We start from the raw sequence: 1,568 nt of genomic DNA on the forward strand, positions 1-1,568 counted from the left end.
CACATCCATCGAGTCAGTGATGCCATCCAGCTATCTCATCCTCTGTCGTCCCCTTCTCCTCCTGCCCCCAATCCCTCCCAGCATCAGAGTCTTTTCCAATGAGTCAACTCTTCGCGTGAGGTGGCCAAAGTACTGGAGTTTCAGCTTTAGCATCATTCCTTCCAAAGAAATCCCAGGGCTGGCTGATCTCCCTCATAAGTGTATATAGATATACAATAATAAAATAAAATTTTAAAATAAAAAATAAAAATAAATTTTAAAAACCATGGAAGAGGAAAATTTACTTATCACAATATTGTTTGTGGACAGAATGAAAAAATACATATTAATTAAAATAATTATCTTCACTCTTAAATGTAAGACTAGACAAGCAAACTTTTTCTTTGATTAGTTTTGTGTAGAATTATTCAGATTTTCCAGGTGGCTCAGTGGTAAAGAATCGACCTGCAATGCAGGATGGGGTTGATCCCTAGGTCGGGAAGATGTCCTGGAGAAGGAAAAGGCAACCCACCCCAGTATTCTTGCCTGGGAAATCCCACGGACAAAGGAGCCTGGCAGGCTGCAGTCCATGCAGTTTCAAAGAGTTGGACATGACTGAGCAACTAAAAACAACAGCAGGATTTTCAGACATTTCTTAAAATCACACTCTAAACTCTCAGCATGTATTTTATTACAAAATTGAAGTATAGACTAGCAACTTGTATATAAAAGTACAGGTAATCCTGGTCTGTCCTTGTCACAATATCAATAGACCTCTGCTGGAACTGTTTTATTACAACCAAGCAGCTCAATTCACTGGTCCTCAGGTCAGCAATTCCTAGGTGGAAGGTGTTCAGAAGAAGAAAGTTTTCCATTTGGCAGATGAAAAATCAAGACCCCCAAATACCTCTCCTTAGGAAAGAGCCTAGTACTTTCTTGCTGTTTGCTCTGAAATATAGCACTTTAAATGCAGTACTTTCATTTCCAGTGGGGGTAGTGGTGACCATGCATAACTTAGAAGTGACATGTGGCGGGGGTGGGGTGCGGGGGGAGGGAAGCAATTGGAGCCATGGGAAGCAAAAGATTTTACATATTACATAGGAATACAAAATGTTATATTTTAGTAGCTTCTTACATGTGTGTGTGTTTGTGTTCAGCCTCTTAGTTGTGTCCAAGTCTTTGCAACCTCACAACTGTAGCCCACCAGGCTCCTCTGTCCATGGAATTTTCCAGGCAAGAATACTGGAGGGGGTAGCCATTTCCTCCTCCAGGGGATCTTCCCAACCCAGGGATCGAACCTGAGTCTCTTGTGTTTCCTGCATTGGCAGGTGGATTTTTTACCACTGAACCATCTGAGAAGCCCTAGTTTCTTATATCTATATACACAAAAAATTGAATTACTGGAGGTTAACCCATAATTCGGAGAAGGCAATGGCACCCCACTCCAGTGCTCTTGCCTGGAAAATCCCATGGACAGAGGAGCCTGGTAGGCTGCAGCTCATGGGGTCGCTAGAGTAGGACACGACTGAGTGACTTCACTTTCACTTTTCACTTTCATGCATTGGAGAAGGAAATGGCAACCCACTCCA

This window comes from Bison bison, unplaced genomic scaffold, assembly GCF_000754665.1.
Source record: "Bison bison bison isolate TAMUID 2011002044 unplaced genomic scaffold, Bison_UMD1.0 scf7180017864040, whole genome shotgun sequence".
Lineage (NCBI taxonomy): Eukaryota > Metazoa > Chordata > Mammalia > Artiodactyla > Bovidae > Bison > Bison bison.